Raw genomic sequence first — 12559 nt, 5'->3', positions numbered from 1 at the left:
TCTGGCGGCTTCATTTTCAGGCACTCCTTCAAATGCACCAGCACCATTATCGTCATATTCTTCCAATTCAGAGTCATCCCAAAGTAAGTCATCTTTTAAATATTTTGCTATGTTGTGCAGAGTTGCACATGCTAAAACTATTGAAGGAACTTTATCCAATGCTACACGAATAGGATTTTGAAGGATGGAACACCTTTTATTAACTGGCCAAAGCATCTCTCAATTGTTACTCTTTCTTTAGCATGTAATTTGTTGTAAGCTTTTTCTTGTTGTGACGTTGGATTTTCATAGGGGGTCATTAACCATGGACTTATTCCATAACCAATATCACCTAATATAATTGCATTTTCCTGTGCTCTGTTCATGACATCAAAAATTGACGAATTTCTTAAAATTCTGCTGTCGTGGACAGAACCAGGCCACTGTGCATCGATACTGGTAAATATTTCTTGTGCATTGCAAGTTGCTTGAACATTTATAGTGGTTACACCCTTCCTGTTAACATAATCATCTCCAAACAAAGTTGGTTTCAAAATAGGAATATGTGTACAGTCAATAGCGGCAAACGCAGTTGGAAAGTTGAAAAGCCTCGCCCATTCTACTTTTGCCTCTTCGATTTTCCTGCCAGTAGGAAATATTACCCACTCCTTAGATTTATCCACTACTTTTTTTAGAACAAAGGGTATTGTTTTTGTCACTTTTGATCTACTGATACCTAGGTCCTCTGCAATACCATTTTGAAAACCCGGATCTCCCAAAAATCGAAGAAAACCATCATCCTCTGTTTAGATGACAAAGCTTTCCCTCTAGTTTCTGAGTACTCACCCAAGAAATGGTCTGCTAGCCACTCAACATTATTTTCTGTAAAGCGATACAACTCCTTGTACCTGTCTACATCACACTCAACACGCTCACGGTAATTTTTCTGTTTACGAAAATAAAAAAACAGCTTTCTAGCATGTGAGGGGGTATGCTTGATAATTTTGTAGTAAATGCTATAATATTTAAGCAAAAGGTGAGTTTTATTCACATCCATTTGCTGAAACTAGTAGCAATTGCTAACCAGTTTACCAATTGCTAGAGACTAGCAATTGTTTATAGTACAAGCTTTTACTATACTTTTATTCACATGAAATGAACCTTTTGTTTAAGAAATACCTAGCAAAAGCAATTGCTAGGCTTTATTCACATCACCCAATATTCGCTTGAAACGATGTGCAAGTCATCCGCACTACGGGCTGTTCTTGTGGGTTCATTTATAACAGATTCAAACCCATAATTTGACAATAAAATTTTATAATTATCTGTATTCAAATCATCCTTTAAAATATCAATATTAATGTCCCCCAATTATAAACAAAATTTGAATTTATTTTTTTATTACAATAACGGTCAAGATATTGTTCTAATTCATCATTGAGAAAATTTACTACACTCGATTCATGTAATTTATACACTGCCGATACAGACAAATGTTTTTTAAAAGCCAAAAAGGAAAACTTTAGAATGTCCGCAGACAATATTTTTTCCGAAGAAACACTTACACCTTCAATAGTTTCAACTCTAATATAAATCATTACTCCACTAGCCATGTAATGTCCGTTATAATTGCCAATCATAGTAAAATTAAGTAAATTATAAATCTTTTTCGTGTTCATAATTCCAAATTTCAATTAAAATAATATCTGGTAAAGTTTTGCATGAAAATATTTCTAATATGAATAAGTCGAAATTTTCCCTTATGTTTCTTATATTCTGATGGACAATTATTAGATTGTTACCTTTTTCATCTAAAATGTTGTTTGATACGGTGTTTTTCAATTATAATGACAGTGATATAAACGTAAAATAAAAATGCAAGGGTAAAACATATTCATATTAAATTGTTAAAATTGTTTAGAAAATTATTTCGACTTATAATACGTTATTGCCGTTCCTAATAACAGTAAAATACCAAATTGTAAATTTAAGACTTAATATTAACAGGATAAATAATAATGGTGTTTCCTCAGGAGTACTGTCCCGCCTCTTCGAGCCTCACTTCGAGTGTAGAAACCTTCTTTATAAGCATTCTGTTTTCAGTTGCTAATTCTTCGTATATTTCAGTACTTCCTCCATCCTCGAGGTTTGTGCATTCACGGCGGCGGTATTTTTCTCCAGTGTCTCGTATAGGGCTTCGTGCGATTTATTAAAATCAGCAACGATCTTGGCTTGTTCTGCTCTCATCTCACGCAGAACCTTCATTACATCGTCGATGTTTAGCTCGCCCGCTTGTGACTCCAGTCTCATACTCTTCCGTCTTGTTGACTGACACGACTCACACCTCCACGTAACGTTCTCAGATAATAAAGTGTCTGTATCCACTTTACTCATCTTTACACACTGGCCGTGAAAGACACGTGAGCAGTCTTCACATTTAATTTTTATTTGAATGGCTGGTTTCTTCGAGCACACACTGCACGACGACATTTTATATAAATAAAACACTATTGACAACAATCGGCTAAATCTACAATACCTTACTAGGCAAACACCAAAATAACACTCCACAAAAAATACTTATCACAGCAAACAGCACAATTCACGCTAAAATAAAGCTCTACAGCTACGTCCAGATAAAATAACACGCTCTCCTGTATGTACTGATTGGCCGCTGACTCATCACTGGTATCACTGGTAGAGGCCTCTTCTTACTGGTAGAGGCTTGGACTGTACTGATCTTGTGATTCTGCAGATTGTTTCCTTCAGTTCAACTATTTGTTCGTCCCCTGAGGTCATGTCCAAGGCAATAGAATGCCTTACTAAGGTCAAGGTATAAACTGGTGATTGTGTTACCGATTTCTAAGTTGTCAATTATATATTCAACAAGGTCAATAATAGCAGTGGTGGTAGATTTTCCAGCAATGAAACTGAGCTGCTTATCAATCAATAGTTTGTTGTCTTTTAGATACTCAATTAGTCTGATAGGTACGACTTTTTAAATGAGTTTTGAAATTGGTGGGAGAAGAGAGATTGGTCTGTAGTTGGTAACTTTTTGGGAGTCACCTTGTTTCAGTTTTGGATATACTTTAGCTATTTATAATTTGGAAGGGAAGATGCCTTTTCCCAATGACATATTTGTGATGTCTACCAGGGGCTCTATTATTTCTGTTCCACAATATTTAAGGATCTTAGTTTATATCCCATCAGTTCCAGCGGAAGTTGAGCGTCTTAAAGATCTCAAAACTCTACTCATCTTATCAGCAGTTGTTGGATGTAGTGTTGTTAGATTTTCTTTTGGGGCTGATTGGACTAATGAAGTAGTAGATACTGGGTTACTGTTTATGTTATTTGCTTTAAGTGTTTCTTCTGCTATGTCTGAGAAGTTCTTATTAAAACGATTAGCTATTTTCAGTATTTGTAAGCAATCCTGTGTCATGGTGTATTTCTAATTTAGTGGTTTCAGGCTCAGTTTTCCTTTGGCTTTCACTGTTTATGGTGCTCCATATAGCTTTGGATTTATTGTCTGCTTGGTGTACATATCTTGCGTTGGCTTCTTGTCTTGACTGCTTAAGTTTTTGGTCAAATGTTTTCTTCAGTGCTGATCAGGGCCGGCCCTAGCTAATTTTATAGTGTAAGCAAACAGTAGTTTTGGCGTTAAGTGTTCTTTGGCTCAAATTTGATCGTAGGTAAGTTTTTATCAGTTTTAATTTGGAAAAACTTCTTTTCGCCACTGGCCACGGATACTGGCAGCGTTAACAAGATTCTCAATGCTACAAAAATTATTTGGAAAAGTAATCCACATAACCACGTTTGGTTATAAAAGACAACGCTCCAGCTGGGTGACTTGTAGGGGGCAGCATTGGTCCAAAGATTTGAAAGCTCATCAAACAGCTCATCTCCGTTAATGTCATATTCTTTTGGTTTGTCATCTCCATCACCACCGCTCAAAACTGTTTTCAAGGTGTTTGCAGGCTTTCTTTTAACTCTGATTCACTCCATGCTTTTCCTAAGCTAGCAATATCATAGAGAAATTTAAAACCTTCACTATGGTTTTCCATCAGTTCAAATCTCTCCTTTAACGAGGATATTGCTCTATCAAGCACAACAAAGAAGAAATTTTACTTTAAACAAATCTTTACCAGAACTTGCAGCTTCATCTTCAATCTCGTAAGAAAATTGTTTTTTAACTCTTCTTGGTCTAACTGTTTTTTTCTTCTTCAAAGTCACCTGCAACATCAATTTTTTCTGCAAGTTCCTTTTGCATCAGTAATGACGCTGTTTAGTCCTTCTTCAGATCTCATAGTTTCCAAAAATGATTTTACACTCTTAAGAAGATCTATTGAACTTTGAAGATCATTGTGACCTTTTGCATCAGTTTTACTAACCATGTTTTGTTTTTATACAGGATCTCATGCCAAGTTACAATACAACACAGAAACTTGAAGCTTTGCAGTTTTTTTTACTAGTCCTACGGCAGTATGTCCTACCAAATGCATCAAGGTTCTTGTCTTGAGAAGCTTCATATAATGCATCATATACTTCTTCAATATGGTACCTCAAGGGTAATAATGCCTCAATTCTACTTTCCCACCTAGTGTTGCAGAGTGGTTTGAACTGTTAGACTCGAAACGTTTTTCAGCAAAATACTCCATCTTTGAGTAGAACTAGAAAAAAAGTTATATATTTTCTTGTATGGTGCTGAAACAGTCTACTGCACTATTGCAAGACAGAGCTGCATCGTTAATTACCAAGTTCAGGGAGTTGGGGGGTTTCCACATGGAACATAAAATGCTCTAGGATTTAGAGGAGGGTCAAGGATCCTCTTCTGAACTCCAACATGCTTTCCCTTCATTGCCGAACCATTATCATAGCCCTGACCCCTCATGTTTTTTAAAGGAATTCCTCGTTCCTTTAGTTTCTTTCAATAATGCTTCTGTGAGACCTTCACCTGATGAATCTTTAATAGGAATGAAAACCTAAAAAATGTTCTTTAATTACCACATCTTCATTTTCAGTAATCTTCACATATCTTATCACAAACGTCATTTGCTCAGTATGGCTAACGTCAGGAGTGCAGTCTAATATTATCGAATAATATGTGGCTTGCTGTAGGTCTTGCAAGATTTTATCTTGGATCTTGGCTGACAAGAACAGAATGAACTCGCTCTGGATATTTTTGCTCAAATAATGAACGTGTGTTTCTTTTGATTTGATCCTTCTCACATGTTCAGCCATAAAAACATCAAACTTTGCTATGTGTTTCTACCAATTTTAAAAAGTTTCCGTTGTTACGTTCAAAAAGAACATCCTTTTTCCCCTCGAAAGGCCAACCCCTGTGTCCCCAAAAACTGTACTATACACAGTAATCGTTTCAGGACTTGGTGCCAATGTTCAGTTTCCAGCATGGATAAGTCTTTCATGTTCTTCATCAATAGTTTTGTTTAATCGTAAACGTACAGAGAGCTCACGCCAAAACGTACAGTTTTTAACATGATCAGAGGATTTCTCGTGACTGGTCAAAAGTCTTGTGTAGGTTTTGCCAGTCAGAATACCCTTGGTCACTAGCAAGAAGAGAATTCGTGTTTCCAAACAGTTTGCAAGGAAAACAAAATGCTGCATTTTTTCGATATTGAGTATAGTACCCAATTTCTGTGAACTTGTTCTCCGTTGCACAGCTTCCTTGTGTAATGATTTGAAGAAAATCTTCTACCTTTACTGTCCGCAGGAAACTCTTTGTCAGTGACTTGCTGAGGCCCTCGTTCAACAAGCACTTTCCGTACCTCGTCATTTATTTTGGGTGGCCACTTCCCACAATCATTTGAAATCACAGGTAATGTGTTTGTGTCCTTGTTCGGTTCCCTGGAAGACAAAACAAAAACATTATAGTTGGCATCGTGGTGTAATCGCAAGAGATGTATGATGTGTGATAACTCTGTTTAAATTACCCTTTTCAGGATTTCAAATATTTAATGCAATATTTATATCTATATTTTATTATAGTCTATAATAAATAGGCCTTCCTATTTAGGTTTAACTAAAATATAGTAAACATTTTTAAAACATCTTTTACACCTATCTATGTTATGGTGGTATAAAATAAAAATTGGTTTAAATAAAAGTCAAATAAGGGCTTAAACATTTGTGTGTTTTTTGTTTGCGGCCACCATATTGAAACGGTAGGCCTAATCATATCATATTCATGATTAATAATCCAACTAAGTTGGCCGAGGTTATTGCTGGACCTATTTATCCTAAAAATGCTAAGTAAGTTTAAATAAGTCAACTTACAATTTCAATGACTTGTTGACTATGCGTAAACAACAGACGTAGATGAAGATGACGATGACATCACTGTATCAACTAATAAATCATCATCCACAACTTTGGTGGCGGCTACAGAATCGTCACAATCAATATTTGATGGTGGAAATGGTGTTTCTGTAGCTAGATAACTATGGAATTGACTGGTTGACGGTCCAGGCAGAACCTCAGATTCAGTTATTGGTAAATTATTGTCAACATCATGATCTAATTCGGTTGTCTCTACGCTTATTGATGCACTCGCACATAATGGTGGATTTGTTAAAAACCTTTGCAGTGCTTTACACTGCTTTTCATCTTCTTTAGATTGCTGCAACTTTCTTTTGCGGTTAAATGCTCCAGATGTTTTTTTCTTGCTCGACATTTCGTGTTAATTAAAAACGGCATTAATTTTACAACTTACTACAGTACAACGCACATCATCAATGTAATTATATAAAATAGTAAGATAGACAGCTGTCACGGCGAGGGGTGCTTGCGAAGCGGCGCTACAGTGACCGTAACGTAACTGCGAGACAGACTGCGAACAGAAATAGACATATGACTCATGCGGACGGTTCCATGTCACTCGCGTAAGGGGTGGGGCGTGTGTATCGGGTAGCGGTGCATTAGTCAGTGCAGGGCGCACGTGCACAGCGCCCCCACGGCGCCCCTCTCCTCGCGGCGCCACCCGCGGCCGCGTAGTTCGCGTATATCACGGGCCGCCCCCCGGTGCTGATGCAGTCTGTTTGTCAATTTCACACCCAGTTAGAAGATATTTGTCTTGTGCTTTTAAAAATTCTTCTTTAAGAGTTGCAGTTTCCCTGCTGTGGCTGATTAGTTTGCCCTTTTTTCGTTTCTCTTGTGTTTTTATCTTAGGGCAGTCAAGTGCAAATTGGAGTGAAGTGTCAAAGTGAGAGTAGGCTTCATCCATCCCTGTTGAGTTTTTGACAGGGTCCCAATTTTCCTTAGACAGTAGATGTTTTAAGCTCAGAAGATTATGGGTAATAGGTCTTTTCACAGTGTACGTATTTCCCCCTGTCTGTTTTGGCATATCCAGTGTGCAAAAATTGTCCTGTATGATCTTCCTTGGGCATGACCTAGTGATAATCCTGTACTAGTTACTTCAACTGTTATTCTATCTTGGTGTAGGTTTGTGCATACCATGTCTATTGAGGATACAGATGTTGATGTTATTCTGGTGGGTGGAAGGTCTAATCTGTGGATGTTATATTGCTTTAGTAATTCATTTAGTGTTGTCCGTTGAAGCTTGAAGTCTCGTCTAGATTGTCAATGTTTATGTCTCCCATAATGAGTTTATCAGCACCTGGAGTAAGTACTCTGTCAAAAGGTTCAGACAATACTTGAATTAAAGAGTCAAGATTTGAACCTGGTGGTCGGTACACCCCCATCAGGCATCTTAAAGGCACTTTTTATTTGCAACTTTTAATTTAATAGCTGTTACTTCACGTGTTATCTCAATGCTGTGTTCTTCTACTCCCAAGCTTACAGTTTTGCACATAGTTTGGTTGTGCTTATACATGGCAACTCCTACTTTAATATGATCTTCTCTGCCATATGAGTTGATTAGGGTGTAGTTGGCCAGTCTAGCGCGCTCTATTATACCTTTTTTAAGTCCATGTTCTGTGAGTACTACTAGATCTGGATTTGTAGTGTGTAACAGGTGTTCTGTTCTAGTCGATCAATTTTGTTTGCCATTCTATCCATGTTTTGGTGGTAGAAAATTAGCTTTCCAGATCTAGTATTGAGTTTTGTTATAGACAATTATTTACTGAGTTCACATGGTCTAAAAAGGGTTGAGCTGAATGAGTTGGTTGTCTGGGAGTGTAAGGGGAGCTACTGGAGTTTCCTGTGAAGTAGAGGAGGGTTTCAGGATCATCAGTCCCTTGTAAAAAGTTTTTATAAAAAATGCTTCAAGATTTTTATTCTTGTCTCTTATTTTTGCGTTCATGGGTGGTCCTCTCATTGCTCTCAGGATTGACAATGTTGATTGATTTAACTGCAATGGTGGAATGTCGGGCAAGGGGTTAAGATTGTGAATTTGGTAGTTTTGGGATTCGGTGATTACCATGGTTGTCTTAACTGGTTCAAGGATTTTATGGTGTTCTCTTTTAGCTTTACAGACTTGTAGGGAAACGCTCAATTTATTTTTTTGCTTGTGTCTGTGAAATGTCTTGTTTGTATCTGTGAAGTGTCTTATTTGCACAGGTGGGATGGGGAAGAGAGGATCGGTTACCTTCTTTGTAGTTCACCTTTGCTTGAGTCTCTCTTTTTAGAATTATTGGTGTAGTCTCGTTTTGTTGGTTATGGTCATGTTTAGGACAATATTGAAGCTTATCAGCCAGCTCTTTAATAATGTCCATCATTTTTATTTGCTGGGATTTCAGTTGAGCAGGCTCCATTAGTAGTGTTGGGAACTTCATGATCGGGGGCCCATCAATGTATGCAGTTTGGGTCGATGCGCAGACACTTGGTTTTGCCTCTTGCTGAGAGATAAGATTTCTTTCTAAAGCCTCTTTTTTTAGACGCAGAATAGTGTCATTTAGAATAGATATTTTGGATTCGTATTCACGTATGTGTTTTTCCTGCAGTTTTTCATGTTCCTCACAAATATTTTGGATTTCGTGGCTGTATTTCTTTTATTTGGAAGCTGTGCTTCTGTTTCTGTTGATTTTTTTATGTGGTCTTCTTGCCTTCTGGTGTAATTTTCTAACTCTTCTTCCAGTTCTTCAATCTTTGCTTCAGAGCTAGCTAACCTGCATTCTAAAACTGATGTTTTAGCAACTTTTTTATTATTTTCAAGTAGTTCCTCTAATTGATTCTGCGATCTTTGATTTTCTTCTAGCAATGCTTTTCCAGCTTCTGCAGCTATTACTAAAGAATTTTTCAGGTCGGACTCCTCTTCCTTCAGTGTAGCAATCAAATCTGTAACCTGATTCAGATTACTCTGGCTTGCTCTTACTGCCTCAACACAATGATTGTTCATAGTGTCAGTTTGAGAAGTTTTGAGTTTGCCATGAATTTCCCTGCTTGCGAGGTAAGAGTTTGAGCTTGCCAGATTCCTTTACTGTTGATGTTTCACAATCGTCACCAAGAAAAGTGACATCGTATTTTATACTTTTTCCACTTACTTCTGTTTTGTAATCTGAGCTGGCCAGTGAGGGTAACCCTGTACTTTTTCAAAAACAACAGCAAGTACAGTTTTTTCTTCAGTTGACATGGCTGAACCAGAAGGTATTTTTTTGCAGATTTCCCGGTCGCTTCAGATAGGAAATTTAAAAATCAATTTTTTAGGAGAGCTTTGGCTGGTTGCTTCTGTTAGATTCCCTGTATTATATTAAAATATGTTGTCAGATTGTGTGAAAAAGCGATCAGTTTTTTGTCCAGCAGTGTTTGGCTGATTCACTGGGTTAGTATAAGAGTGTGTTGTCTGAATCAAGACAGATTATATCATATAACAGAGTCAGTTCTTCAAAGTAGAAGTGTGTCAGAAGGAATGTATAATTTTATTTGATTGTCAGGTTTAATCAAGTACCGTGTCAAGTGGAATACTCTAGACAAGCATCGAGAGTGAGATGGTAGTATACAGCAATGTTGACTAGTGTATGAGGTCAGAGACTGCAGACTCAGCAGCAGTGGGTTAATACTCCCAGTCCGAGTTGACACACTAGCAACTGTCACAGGTGGTGATGAGTTGAAGACTCTCAGCACTTGTGAGTTGGCCAATTCTTGTGACGTCACTTATTGGTCATTTAGGTTCATTTGAATTATAAGTTAGACTTGTCAGTTTTTATTAACAACTGAGACTACTAAGAACGTTTTTGATTGAGTTAATATTTTACTTATTGAATTCTTGATAAGTTCTTTATAAAAATGATAAAAAGTTATTAATATGCTGCCATTGTGAAGTAGGTCAGTTTTTACTTTTCTTAAGTTTTTGTTGTAAATTTAAGTTCCTTGGTGGAGTTTAATTGGTGAGTAGACTTACGGTTGTTCCAGTTAAGGTTTGTTCACAAGTTAAGTAATGTTTGTTGAGTAATTACCACATATAACACTACTTTCACTGGAGGTCACTATACTAAGACTGTAGCCAGTCAGCCATGTTCGGTTTATATACTTATGATTAAAAAACATGGGAACTCGAAGAAATAACTTCCTTGAAAAAACTAGAAAGAGAAACAATGAGTAAAATAACATTATGATTTCAGTTTTTAGGCAATATAGGTCTTGTACCAGGGCCTAATCCTTCACCAAATGGTAGCTGGAGCTGGACTGCCATCTGTTGATCTCCCAGCTAAATCAGTTATGATAATGTAATGCCCTTAGACTCAATCATTCCTTAAAACCCAGAATCTGTTCACATTTTTTTCTTGTTCTCTATCCGTTTCAGGTAAAATTTCCTGATGACTTAACTTGTTCCGCTACATTCTACAACCCTCCACTACCTTATCCAACCCTCGTTACATCCACGTCGGCGTCAATTTCCTGAGGTTGTGTCCCCTTCTGATAGCTTGCTCCTCATTCCACTAACATTTCCGACTATCTGCTACGCCCTTGTCCTGGTTACTCGGCCATCGTCTCCAATTTAATACATACAGGAGAAATTGGCTAAACAACATCAACATTTACGCTACTGTGCCTGCGCGGTCACTGGTCCCATATAAGTTGGGATAACCACAGCAGAGCTCTCTCACTTTGGAGCATCAGATCGAGAAGGAATCACAATACGAGATCCCGGGTAAGATGTTCGCCTTGATTCCCTTTAAGGAATCGCTATTAGTTCTAAGTTATAAATCTGCATAAAAGAACATGGCTTTTCAAAAACAAACTTAGAGAACACCCATTTAGAAGGCTATCCCCTCATCAAAAGTTTCTGTCGAGAGGACAATCAAAAAAGGGTGTTTGCAATTTTGGGGTAGAGTTAGATAAGCGGTCTCCTTTTTTTATATCGATACTATTAGTTGCCCGCGGTTTTTGCATACAATTTTCTGTATAAAAACAGGACAGTATATTTATGTATTCTTTTTCTATGACATTCTAGACAATCCTGAGATAATTGACAGTCAATCAAAGCTATTCCAATCTCCTGATCAATTTTAGATTTAAGTTTTTTAAACAGTGTTTTGCGATCCTGAAGTAGTAGAGTGAACGTTTTTATAACATTCGAATTTGCCTCCAACATTCCATGATAACTTATTGAATTGCTCCGATAATTCCAGTAGCAATTGAACCATTTTAGGCCAGTGTGGAGGGATCCTTAATCCGAAAACAATTGCAATTAATGATATATTGCATAGTGGAGTTCTGTGCAATTTAGGAATGGAATTAAGTTTATCTTAGATATGTTAGTGTCCAAGGTTAACAGCTTCAAATAATAAGCAAAATTGCTAATGGCTCTTATTTTAGACCCTGCATTTAGATGAGTACTTTTGATTTTAAAGAATTATATTTTCTACATCATAGTTGAAGCAATCGATAAAATATGTCAAAAAGTGTATAACTATAGCCATTGCAGTTTAATCCGGTCTAAGATACTTCTAGATGAGTTTGTCTTGTTTCTCCGATTAAAAAACACACACACACACACACACACACACATAGGTATACATACACAGGTCTGATACTTCGTCGGTAATAAATAGTCTACTTTCGGCCATTGCAATATATATCCGGCCTAAGTTATTTTTGATGCCACAGTTGAATTTGTTTTGTTGGTAAGAAAATACGCACAGCCTATAACGGTCCGAGAAGCCTACTTCTTACGAAAAACGTCTAAGTTGAGTTTTTATAAAAGCCTTTAAGTCTATAGCAAAAGCTAGATACTAACATTATCTTTAATTCCTGCATTACACTACTGATCAAGCTCTGCATACTTAATCTTTAGTTACGATTTCAGTTAAAAGTATATTTTACTAAACTTTCATTTCATTGTCTGGATAACCTCTGTGCTCCAAAAGATTACAGAAAATTTTGAAGTCATATTTTTTATGCTCACTCTATGCTTTCAAGACTATAAATATCAGTACATTTAAAATGGTACATAAACTAATTTAAAATATGTACTGTGATATTATAATGTTTAAATAGAACAGTTTATTACATTTTGGCAGGTTGTTTTAGTTAAAAAAAAATGTCTTTGCTGCAATGCATTTCTTATGGAAATTTTCACATCTTTATCACCAGCACTGATGACGTAGAGAAAAGTCATTCAGTCCTGAGCCTCAAGGGCGTAATATGCACCAATTTTCATACCTCT

This window comes from Homalodisca vitripennis, chromosome 4 (assembly GCF_021130785.1).
Source record: "Homalodisca vitripennis isolate AUS2020 chromosome 4, UT_GWSS_2.1, whole genome shotgun sequence".
In the NCBI taxonomy this organism is placed as follows: domain Eukaryota; kingdom Metazoa; phylum Arthropoda; class Insecta; order Hemiptera; family Cicadellidae; genus Homalodisca; species Homalodisca vitripennis.
This window is presented reverse-complemented; position numbering follows the sequence as displayed.